The sequence below is a fragment of the Neoarius graeffei genome, chromosome 9 (assembly GCF_027579695.1).
Source record: "Neoarius graeffei isolate fNeoGra1 chromosome 9, fNeoGra1.pri, whole genome shotgun sequence".
NCBI classification, from domain to species: Eukaryota; Metazoa; Chordata; class Actinopteri; order Siluriformes; family Ariidae; genus Neoarius; species Neoarius graeffei.
Genome location: NC_083577.1, coordinates 75,727,274 through 75,739,701, shown reverse-complemented (window position 1 = coordinate 75,739,701; position 12,428 = coordinate 75,727,274). Strand labels below are relative to the sequence as shown.

General features: G+C 43.0%; 1 pseudogene; it reads right to left on the bottom strand.

Annotated features, from left to right (window-relative positions):
* Nucleotides 1–12,428, bottom strand: part of LOC132892184 (gap junction gamma-1 protein-like) — a 47,835-nt pseudogene that overhangs the window by 21,781 nt on the left and 13,626 nt on the right.

The following is a 12,428-nucleotide window of genomic DNA, read 5'->3' as shown; positions in this document are numbered from 1 at the left end:
CTCATCTCATCTCATTATCTCTAGCCGCTTTATCCTTCTACAGGGTCGCAGGCAAGCTGGAGCCTATCCCAGCTGACTACGGGCGAAAGGCGGGGTACACCCTGGACAAGTCGCCAGGTCATCACAGGGCTGACACATAGACACAGACAACCATTCATACTCACATTCACGCCTATGGTCAATTTCGAGTCACCAGTTAACCTAACCTGCATGTCTTTGGACTGTGGGGGAAACCGGAGCACCCGGAGGAAACCCACGCGGACACGGGGAGAACATGCAAACTCCACACAGAAAGGCCCTCGCCGGCCCCGGGGCTCGAACCCAGGACCTTCTTGCTGTGAGGCGACAGCGCTAACCACTACACCACCGTGCCGCCTAACCAATATGTGCAACCGATAAATGTAAACATTATAATTCACATGAAATTAAACATAGCACACACTGACACAGACCTTCATATCCATGAAATGTATGTTTAATTGTAAAATTGAAGATGAAATTTTGTGCAGGGAGATGCCAGCAGCATTTGTACAATAAAGTCAAACATTAGTTAGAATAAAATGAGAAATAAAATAATAATAAAATAAATATTCACCAATAAAAAAATAAAGTCATTCCCTACTATATTACAGCTCACCATTTTCAGTGGAAAATAAATGAAAATACACTCTGGATTCTTTTACACTAAGAACTAAGTAAGACTTACCAACTTCAAGTAGTTTTTAAATAACAAACCAAGTGTAGGGAGCTGCCTGCAGCATTTTTTAAAAAGTAAAATCAAACAAAGTAAAGTCGGCTATCACTCCCTATTAGGAGCGGCTGCTCCTTTAAGAGTATATCGCTTTCTGAATCAGAAGCGCTAGCGAGGAGAATCACTTGCGCAAGAATTATAAATACTAGTCACACCTGGTTTGTTTAAATGTTCAAACAGCGCTTTATAAAGTTGCCTTGACCACCTCTCTGTATGGCTGTCATTCTACTGTTCGAGTAGAACTACTGACACATTCACGTTTCCAGACGGGGATTTAAAAATGACTGCAGCCTACGTTATGCTGTTTCAGCGAGACTAGTTGGTTGTAGGCTAATTCAAGTGCTTCCTTCCGTAAGCTAAGTTTGCCTGGCTACACAGATGCAAATGGACAATTTTAACGAGTAGTAGATGAAGAATGTAAACATATAATGATGTTGTGCTTTTGCAACTTGTGTGTTTGTGACTTACTGCGGGAAAAGCAGCGTGTCCTTACCTTGATACGGGCGCCTTGAAACAGTTCAGAGTGTTTAGCTGCGCGTGTTGATTGGCTATATCTCTTGTGCCAAACAAATCAGATGTTGTGGTGGGCGGGACCGTGTTCTTGAACTCAGAGAGGCGAGTGCGGGAAAGGACGTGCAGTGACAGTCGCGTTAGGAACGAAATGGCTGCAAAAAGGCATGTTATCGGCATATCGGTGGAAATTATGGCCGATACCGATAACCCTAAAAATGCAGAATATCGGCCCGATATATCGGCCAGGCCGATTATCGGTCGACCCCTAGTCCTACACAAAGATGTTCTTGATAAGTTCCTGGGGGATGTATCCCACAAGATGGTATGGTGTGGGGATTTTAATGCATACAGCACCCTTTGGGGGAGCACAGACACCAATAGTAATGGTAAGGTAATTGAGGAGTTGCTAGAGGAAAGAGATCTAATTTGCCTCAACGATGGGAGGGGAACCAGAATTGATGTCTCAAGTGGGCGGGAGACAGCTATCGACCTCACCCTGGTGTCTGCGCAGTATGCAAGATGCTCTAAATGGAATGTATTGCAGGATGACTTTGTTGGTAGTGATCATTACCCCATCCTGTGTGAAATTGGAGTGGGATCTGTTCAGATTGAGGAAGTAATCTTCCCCAGGTGGGATTTTAAAAAGGCCAAATGGGAGGATTTCACCTCAAATTGTAGTACTAGGCTGATGTGCCTCAATTTGGATGTGTATGAGGATGTTAATATGGCTAACAGTAAGGTTACAGAGATATTGCATTCTTCTGCTTTAGAATTCATTGGGAAAACGTCAGGCAGTGGGAAGCGGAAAATGGTGCCCTGGTGGACAGATGAGTGTAAGGAAGCAATACAGGTAAGAAATAAGGCTTTTAAAAAGGTTAAGTCTACTTTCTCTTTCACTGATCTAGTTGAGTATAAAAAAGCCCAAGCTATGGTTAGGAGGGTGATTAGAAAGGCAAAGAGGGAGCGGTGGAGAGCATTTTGTGACACTATAGGAAGAGATACGGCAATTAACGAAGTGTGGGGGATGATTAGAAGAATGGGGGGAATTAGGAGGGAATATTCCTTACCAGCTATCAAGTTTAATGATGAAGTCATGGGAACGGACAAGGAGAAAGCAGAAGCCCTTGCTACAGTGTTTGCCAGAATTCATAGTATGAATAATGTGTCTGCTGAGGCTAGAGTGGCTAGGGAGGAATTGGTAAGGTTGCACCCTAATGTGTTAGAGAAAAAGATTATTACTGATGAGGCCTTTGATGCACCATTCTCTATGTTTGAGTTAAAGCGGGCCCTTAGGGGAGTTAGATCTACCTCTCCAGGCAAAGATGACATCTGTTATGTAATGGTGGATAAAGTAAGGCCTGAAGCACAAATGGTACTTTTGAAGCATTTTAATTTGATATGGGAAATGGGGACTATTCCCCTAGCTTGGAAACACTCTGTTGTGGTACCAATTTTAAAATCAGGTAAGGAAAAGAGCGAGGCAACAAGCTACAGGCCCATTGCGTTGACCTCTAACCTCTGCAAGTTAATGGAGCGGATGGTCACAGATAGGTTGACTTATGTCGTTGAAAAGAGAGGTTTAATTACCTCATGTCAGAGTGGGTTTCGCGGGGGAAGGATGACTATGGACCCTGTGTTGTGCTTGGAGGATACTGTAAGGAAAGCTCAAGCAAACAAAGAGCAAGTCAATGCAGTTTTCTTTGACATAGAAAAGGCATATGATATGCTATGGCGTGAAGGACTCCTTATCAAGTTAGAGGCAATGGGAATAAGTGGTAGGCTGTATAACTGGGTCATGGACTTCCTGTTAAATAGGACCATTGAGGTGCGTGTTGGACAGTCATATTCTGGTACTTATCCTGTGGATAATGGAGTTCCACAGGGTAGTGTGTGCAGCCCTCTGTTGTTCAGTATAATGATTAATGATATTTTTTCTGGAATAGATGTTAATATTGGACGTTCATTGTATGCAGATGATGGAGCACTGTGGATTAGGGGCCGAAACTCAGTGTTCATTAGTCAGAAACTTCAGGCGGCGGTCAGTCTTGTGGAGAAGTGGGGCGATAAGTGGGGTTTTCGTTTTTCAGTGGAGAAGACACAGGTTATTTGTTTCACCAAGAGAAGACGTGTACCTCCTGTGCAAATTATTTTATATATGCAGCCGCTCAAACAGGTTGAGGTGGTGAGGTTCTTAGGGGTTTGGATGGATAGTAAACTTACTTTTAGAGATCACATTCAGAGAGTTGTCGTCAAGTGTAAAAAGGCAGTAAATATACTTAGGTGTCTAGTGGGGAGTGATTGGGGTGCCACTATGATGGCATTAAAACGTGTCTATATAGCACTTATTAGATCGTCACTGGATTATGCGTGCATTGCGTATGGATCGGCAGCAAAGACACACTTATTGAAACTTGATGTGGTCCAGGCACAGGCCTTGCGAGTGTGCAGTGGGGCATTCACAACCTTTTCAGTCCCTGCACTTCAGGTTGAAGCAGGGGAGATGCCATTGGCTTTAAGGCGGCAGCAGTTGGGGATGGTGTACTGGACGAACCTGCAGGGTTATAAAGGGGATCATCCAACCAAGCATATCCTTAATCAATGTTGGGAGCATGGCAAGGCAAACTTTAATAGTTTTGGGTGGGTTGGACATGATCAGGCTGGAGAGCTTGGCTTAACCAAGGTGGCCCATAGCTCTGTGGTACCACTGCCAGCTATTCCCCCCTGGTTTTTTATTATGCCTGAGGTGGATCTTAACCTGGTGAAGATGCGCGAGGAAGCTGAGGATGATAGTAATGTGAAATATTTAACCAACTTTCACATTCGCAATAACTATCCTGAAGGGGTTCAAATTTTTACAGACGGCTCTAAAGACCCTGAAACTGGGAAAACTGCAGCTGCGGTTTTTATCCCACAGTATAAGACAAAAATAGCAAAAAGGACGTCTGACCACCTTGCAGTTTATTCAGTGGAGTTATTTGCCATCTATCTTGCTTTAATGTGGATTGATGACACTAAATCTAGATTCAATGTCATATGTTCTGACTCCCTGTCAGCATTGAATAGTATCCTTCACGGCAAGTCTAAGTGTAGGCCTGATTTACTTTGTGAGGTACTTCAATATCTTTTTAGACTACACCAGCAAGACATTTTAGTAAATTTCCTATGGGTTCCATCCCATTCGGGCATTGCAGGAAATGAGGCTGTGGATCAGCTTGCCAAAGAGGCTTTGAAATCTGAAATCCAGTCTAACATCCCACTAAGCAAAGCGGAGGTCAAGGTTATTATATTCAGGAAAATGTTGGGTGCATGGCAGGGGCAGTGGGATGGGGAAAGTAGGGGCAGCTTTCTACGAGCAATTCAAAAACAGGTCCCTTCAAGAAGACTGGGCAGCGGTAGCCGTAGAGAAGAACAAGTAATCACAAGGCTTAGAATAGATCATAGTAGATTAAATGGCAACCTCCACACAATTGGCAAACATGCCACTGGTCACTGCATCTACTGTCAGGAAAGAGAGACTGTAAATCACGTGTTATTAGAATGCCAAGCTTATAGTGTCCAGAGAGCAATTCTGTTAGAACGAGTTAGAGAGCTCGGGGAGACTAGGCTCACTCTTGATAGGTTACTTGCCTTCTCAGAACCATCTGCTTGGAAGCATGTTTTTGAGTTCCTTAAAAATACAGGCCTTTTAGGTAGGATTTAGTGTATTTATTGGTTTTTTTTTTTTTGTCACTCCTCCATTGAAACTCCAACTAGATAGTGTCGCAGTTCCACAAAAATACAGTTGGTGGCGGTAATGCACCATAGTGGATGCCAACCGCCATTAAACCTGAAAGAAGAAGAAGTAGTTGTTTTTGTTGACACTTGGGCATTTAAAGATGTCATCCCGCGGCATGAAGCGGAAGAAAGCCAAAGACTGTCCAGGGCAGAAGTAGATTAGGCCACAAAAAAAAAAAAAAAAGGGTGTTTCCGGTAACCCGACCGATCAAGAATTTCCGCGTCGAAATTGCCGACCGTAAAGTTATTACAAATTTCCCTCTATATTTTAGTGTAAGCGGCGTTAGTTTGTCATAATTTTTTGTTTCAACGCATTCAAGTTGTGAAAGAAACGATAAAAAGTAAAATGTTTTGCCACTTCTATCAGCCCTCCTGCATAAACTGAGCCGAGCCGCCATTTTGAATCCTCATTCAAGGCTGTAATGCAAATTGCTTCCTTTTCAGTATACAAGTGCACTTCCATGGCAGGGAAAAACACTACATTTTGCCGCCTATGTAGTCCCCTATTTATACAAATAGGAGTCATTCAGGATTCAGCCATGTTTTTGCTCGACCCAAGTTCTACAGTAGGCTACGCTAGGCCGTCTGCTTTTAATGGAAGTAGCCTAGCCTAGGACGTTATTTTCACGTTATTTCTTGATAAGGTGTTTTCACGTTATTACATGAAAATATCATGAAATATCGCTTCCGTAGATCATAACTCGAACTCTCGCGATATTTTTTTTATTCGTTTAAAGATTTAAAACACTTATTTTATTATGATGTGTGGTATAAAGGATTCTGTGCCAAAATAATATTTTGTAAGATGTTTACTTGTGTTAAGTTTTTTGAACAAAATAAAAAAAAAAAATTAAGGAAAAAAAAAAAAACTTGCCTACCTACCGACCTTATTTTAGTATTTCATGTTACCGGAAACACACTTTTTTTTTTTTTTTTTTTGGCCTTACTTTTCTTTTTCAATGTTGACAGACAATTTGTTACAATTTCCCTCTCAGATAGCCTCAGAATGTCCCATTGGAGCATTTTTCAAAGGCTTTGCACGGCGGGGGGGGGACAACTGGCACCATCCCCCCCCGCTCCCTCGCCATGGTGAGCGCCCTCATACTAAATTTTTCTAGAAAAAACCCTGAAGGTCATCTACTTCAGTGATGGAGCAGCCTCACAATACAAGAACTATAAGAACCTTGTGAACTTATCATACCATGAAAGTGACTTTGGAGTAAAGGCTGAATGGCACTTTTTTGCTACGTCACATGGTAAGAGTCCCTGTGATGGTATTGGTGGCACTGTAAAGCGCCTGGTTGCACGAGCCAGTCTTCAGGCCACAGATAACAACCACATTCTAACTCCTCACCAAATGTATGAATGGGCAAACGGCAATATTGAGAATGTGAAATTCTTATATGTGAGCACTGAGGATATAAGACTTCATGAGACAGAGCTTGAACTTAAGAGGTACACATCAGCCAAAACTGTGACCGGAACTCGGTCTCACCACAGTTATATTCCAATTGCTAATGGAAAGCTGGAGATGCAAAGGATCTCTGAAGATGTGACTTTTTCCATTGTGTCTGTGAGGAATTCTGATGAGACTGTGGAAACAAGTGCAACCCCTGGTCATGAGATCTCCGAGGATTTCAGTTGCCATCAGCCTGGGCAGTATGTTGCTTGTGTGTACGACGCAAACTGGTACGTGGCCAACATTATTGAACGTTCAGATGAACACAATGATGTCTACTGTCATTTCATGAAGCGCTCAAACATGACTTTGTCTTGACCTGCTGAAAACCGTCAGAATCCACCATGTTGGATCCCATTTCAAGACATCATATGCCGCATAAGTGCTCCAGAGATTCAGGGTCGTAGTGCTCGGCATTACAAACTTGTTCCAGCTGATGTGGAAAGAATTCAGATGCTCCTTCCCAATTTCACCCATAAAGTTTAAACTTGAGTTAAAATGTAATCCACTGATATTTTCAGTTTGATATGGTGTTTTTGAGACCATAGACTCACAGACTTCTACGGCACATATTCACTCCTCAATACTCCACTCCACCCCCGGCCCTGGATGCCTCCTCCTGCTGAAACCAGCACTGGAGGCCCTGCCCCATCACTCCACTCTTCTGGCTCTGGACCCACACCTGATCGCTGGAACAAGAAAGGTAACAGCACACCATTCTTTCTTACATCCATATACACCTCCCAAACCATACCTATGCCTATTCAATTCTGCATAACTTACTTTGTCCTCTCTCCCCTGACTGCAGCCAGCCTGCCATTCAGCTCAGCCAAACACATCAGAGGACTGAGGTGCTCAATGATGGTCGCACATTGAGAAGATGGTGACAGTCCCAAGACGGCCTCAGCCCTGCACTACATCTCTACCAGACACTTCCACTCCACACTCATCTTTCAATAACCTCAATTTTGTCATGAGTATGTGGTTAAACAGTTAACATACTTTCTGCGTGTGAAAATGGCTTATGGGTGAAAAAAAAAATTTGTTTTCTTGTGACTTCCTCCTGGGTGTTTTCATAATTTATGCTGTTGTTACTTTTTTGACCAGCAGATGGCAGCAGAAACCCAGATACTGTGATGAAAAAGGGACAAATTTCCCCATATTTCGAAGGCCTAAATTAGTATGAAGAACTCTGAAAAACAAAGTTCTTCAAAGCTTGAATGTTTGATACAGTGTCACTGTGCATGGGGTTAAAAGGGCATTCCACTCATCAAGTGCCCACATGGTTAAATTGGAGCATGAAGTAGGGGGTACCGTAGGGTCATTTTCTCCCAAAGCCATTTTTGTGTACCTCCTATTCTGTCATTTAAGGTCTGAGTGTCCGCACACTTTTTTGAATACACTGTACAGTTACCAAATGTGATGGAAAATCAATGATACCTCCCACAGCATTCAGTTTCCAAGATCTGGAACCCCAAAATGTCAAGACTCTTCATCACCCTTTTCACACTTACAGTTTTCAAGGCTTAATATATGCAGAAATAGTCAAGCTATGCTATTCTTAAGTACACCATTTGATAGACAAGGTCATGCTGAGGGGACATGGCGATTTTTAGGCCTGTATCTTCTTTCAATCTAAAACTAGAGGTGTCCAAATATGCTTGTAAATTCTGTATGCAATTCACAGGCTTGAAAAGTGGGCGTGGCACCCAAACTTTGGAGGGCCTCATCTCCAAAACCGTTAGACGTAGGATGCTAAAACTTGGGATTCTTTCCATTGGCATCAAAAGGTACCTGTGTGTCGAATATCAGGCAAATCGAAGAGGGTCACCTGGGGAGGGTGTGTGAATTGATATGGAATGACCCATCTAAAGAATTAAGATACTGTTTGAATTCTAGAGTTTTATTAAGGAAACTATTACAATTCCATTGCAATATATGTAAACCATTGTTCATTATGTATTTTTGGTAGTTTTATTTTCATTTGTTTTAGAAAGTTCAGTTGTTTTTCCAATTCCGAGAGATGTTAAAATTTCATCTCTATTCAAGTGAAGGTCTAATAACTCATTTAGATTGGCAACCACTTGAGTTACAAAGAAAGTTCTGCTAGTCATTGTACTCTTCATCTCTGAGAAAGTTGTAAATATCTTAAAAAGTAGGATGGCCAAGTCCTTTGCTTTAATGAAATTGTTATCTTCTTGGGGATTGACATTTTGTTTATCCTGTTTATTTGGGGAAGCATCAGGTTTAGAAGTTTCTATTTGTGTTTTTCTGACACTTCTGACTGCTTCAGCATAAGACATCTTTTGGACAGACTTAATTTTGATAATTTCTTTGGCCTCCAAAAAAGATTTACACTCAATTGAACTAGCTTCATGAGAGCCCCCACAATTTGGGCATTTCAACTGTTCATGGCATTCCTCTACATTATGATTTAGCCCACATCTTTTTACATCTTTTGATGGAGTTGTAACTATTTGCAGTATGACCAAATCTTTGACAGTTGTAGCACCTAATGGGTCGAGGAATGTACTCCTTTACTCTGAATTGTAAATAGCCAAATTTCAAAAATTCTGATAATGATTTTTCTTTCATTTTTATCATAAGTGTTGGTACTGGGTTCTCACCCTTTTTGAATCTGGAAACTTGGGTTATTGTCAAATCTTTATTACATTCCTTAAATCCCTCTAATAGTTCTTCCTCTGACAAGCCAGGGTCCACCCCATGTATCACCCCCCTGATCTCATTGTACTCTTCCAGTTTACTTACATTGACATCAATATTAGTCAATTTTTTCAGGCTTGTCATAGAGGTCAGTTTATTTTCTGGTATTTGCACCTTAACTTTTTTTCCCCTATTGGAGAAATTTCAATATTTTCTCCAATTCTTTTACTAAGATGTTGCCAAATTTTATATGGGTTGACCTTAGCTAGATTGATTGTTGGATCTGTGGCACTAAGTACCACAGTTACCGTGGAATCAGTTCTCATGTTTTTAGAATTGTTTTCTATTTCCTCAGTTTCTAATTCATTGCAAGATCTTTTTGCCATTTACTCTTATTTGGTACTGCAACAAATAGATAGTAAACAAACACTTAGCTTTTTGGAAAAGTCAATGTGTATCCAAAAGTATCCATTTCTCAACAGCAGCCCGGGTGTGTCTCTAAAGCGGCCACCGCCCCTCCAGCGATCACCTCCGCTGCCGTTATTTCCCCCAATCACGAGTTTGTTGGTCTTCCAATATGGCGCAGGGTTTGCTTACTTCCGGTTTCGGGTGACGTCAGTGAAAGGGGTCTAATGGGGCATTACCGCCACCCACTGGATTGGGGTGTAAAGCAGTCTGAACAAAACGTGTAAACATAAACATAGGAGAAATGAACCCTTTTTTCTAACTCGTCCTCACTTAGTCTACTTTTCTTTTTTGATTAGTCTGGATTTGATATTGTAAATTTAAATGTGAATCAATGTATATTCATCGGACATGAACAAATGAATAAATCTTGAGTAATCTTGAGGCGTGTGTGTCCGGGGCGCGGTGTCGCGGGGGGGGGATCGAACGAACCCTCCGATCCCCCCTGGCTACGGGCCAGAATTTGCTCATCCTACCAATGTTGAAAACTGGCCGGCAAAAGTGACGATGGTTCAACGTCGTATATTCAACCTTCTCTGACGGTCGACAGATCAACCTTTACCCACGTTGATTCAACGGTGATAAATCGACCCTCTCAGACGGCGGAGAAATCGACGTTTCACGGCGCCGTTTCAACGTTGATTTTCTGACTTACGACGGAAACCGACCATTCTGACCAAAACTCTACGTCGTTTCAACGACCCTCTGCTATGTGTATAAAACTATTTATACACACCCTGGGCTTATGTTACAGCATGAACATGTTTGCCTTGTTGCATTCAAATGACTGAAGCAATTAAAGAGGAAAAGTGCACATTAAGTGGGAGAAAAGCTCACTGCTGTGTACCCATTTACGCATAACACTTCAAGTTACGAAGCAATATCAGTGGAACACACAAAACAGTCATGGCAAACAGAAATAAACAGATTTAAAAGAAAGAACTATATATATATGACACCATACCCAGAACTAAAAAACAACAACAACAACCCCCCCCCCCCCCCCCCATTTTCAGACCAAACAAAAGACTCAAACAGAATGGCCAGATGGATCCACATCAACACCCCCCCACCCCCCCCCCAAAAAAAGTCCACATTATGAATAGCAGTAAGCAAAAACATTCATAAAAAAATAAGAATTTTTTTGTATGGCACTGAGAAGCCTTGCTGTTCTCATCCAAAGAGAGATGAATTCAACATATACACCTCATATACACATCACACACGAGGTGGAAAACAGAAATATCAAAAGCCGTTGGACTCGGGGCTGCTGCTTCACAGTCGAGTCTCCTCCTCATCCTGGTAACCCTGGTCCAGGTGCTGCTGTGCTAGATTCGGGTGGCGCCGCAGATGGCCCAGCTCCCGTGAGGACGCCTCATCACCCTGAGACTCACGGCCCAAGTCACGAAGACTGCATTCAGCTCTTGCACCTGGGTTGCCAGAGGGTATGAAACGTGGGTAGACCGAGGCCGTCTGACTGGCTTGATGTTGTTGGTGGCGGCACCTTGCACGGCTCTGGAATATGTCACGGACGCCACTGATGCCCAAGTGCGAGATCTCGAGCACGGTGAGCAGCAGGCAGAGGGAGCTCACGGCATACGTGATGAGCAGGAAGACGGTCTTCTCGGTGGGACGCGACACAAAGCAATCCACTGTGGGGGGACATGGGCTACGCGAACACACGTATGACGGGGCCACCACAAACCCATACAGCAGACACTGGCCAGACAGGAAGGCCACCTCGAAAGCCGCACGTAATAAAAGCTGCAGCACGTATGCCTTCATCAGGCCATCACGCTTGATCCGTCTCCGGCCGTCATGTTTCTTCCTCTCACCCTTCTTTTCTTTTTCCTTGTCATTTTCTGGCTCGATCTCCTCGGTGATCATGGAGTCCTCCTTACCACTGTCCTCAGCCTCCTCGCAGTTTTATTGCCACTGCGGTTTACCAGAGGCATGCGTTTGCGCCACCCACTGGATTGGGGTGTAAAGCAGTCTGAACAAAACGTGTAAACATAAACATAGGAGAAATGAACCCGTTTTTCTAACTCGTCCTCACTTAGTCTACTTTTCTTTTTTGATTAGTCTGGATTTGATATTGTAAATTTAAATGTGAATCAATGTATATTCATCGGACATGAACAAATGAATACATCTTGAGTAATCTTGAGGGGCGTGTGTGTCCGGGGAGGGGGGTATCGAACGAACCCTCCGATCCCCCCTGGCTACGGGCAAGCTAAGGGCGCTGCGTCCATCCAGGGGCGCAGAAACGGGGCGAGAAAAATTATGACTTCCACTATTCTGAAAACGAGTCAGCATTATAATGTCTTAGCCTAATTTAATTGTCCAGCAAAGCATGTAGTCAGGGTGCGATTTGTCAAAAAAAGCGGGGTGGTGGTTGTTAATCATGAAACAATAAGCGCTCAACAGTGGTTCGCCTTGTCTATAGTGTGTCTTCGGGCGCGCAAGTGCGCATCCGCGGCTATTCTCTGTTTTGGCCATGTAAGTGCAAAGTGTGCCCAGGGCGACCAAAACCCCACCAAAAAGGAGGAATGGAGTTATTGAATGGAGATGTTACCAAGTGCATCAGTGGTGTACAGTGTTTTCAACCACTGTGCTGCCGAACTCTACCGCGGAACACTAGTGTGCCGTGAGAGATCACCAAGTGTACCGTGGAAAATTATAGAATGACTGTATATTGTAAATATTGGCAACAGCGTTTTAGTTTCAGTCAACATTTTCTATTGGTGATGTGCCTTGAGATACTTCTATTTATTAAGTATTTAAGTATCTCGGGATCTTGTT